Source organism: Carlito syrichta, unplaced genomic scaffold (genome assembly GCF_000164805.1).
Source record: "Carlito syrichta isolate Samal-C Ts95f unplaced genomic scaffold, Tarsius_syrichta-2.0.1 Scaffold314117, whole genome shotgun sequence".
Lineage (NCBI taxonomy): Eukaryota > Metazoa > Chordata > Mammalia > Primates > Tarsiidae > Carlito > Carlito syrichta.
Genome location: NW_007258213.1, coordinates 1,034,430 through 1,034,794, shown reverse-complemented (window position 1 = coordinate 1,034,794; position 365 = coordinate 1,034,430).

Sequence of the window (365 nt, the reverse complement as noted above, 5' to 3'; positions counted from 1 at the left end):
TAAATGACGCACCTGGGAGTCCTCCTCACGCTGTGGCCTTGAACTGAAGGGGTGCAGGGTGGTTGGTGGGGGCAGGGACCCCAGGTGTAGCCACAGAGAGGTCTGCGGCCACATGTATAAGTTATAGGATTCTTCCAAGGAATAAAGGTTGGAACTAGGAGAGGAGTTTGTGAGAGAGTCACTCTGTGTGTCCTTTTGGGTGGAGCTGGTCCCTCATGCCGTCCGAGTCCTCGCCTCCCTGGTGATATTCCGAGGCTCCACCAGCCTCTCAACTCAACGTGCTGAAAGTCCAGGGCGGGCCCCAGGGATCTGTGTTGTTTTTTTTTTTTTAGTTGGAGTCTCACTCTGTCGCCCAGACTGGAGCG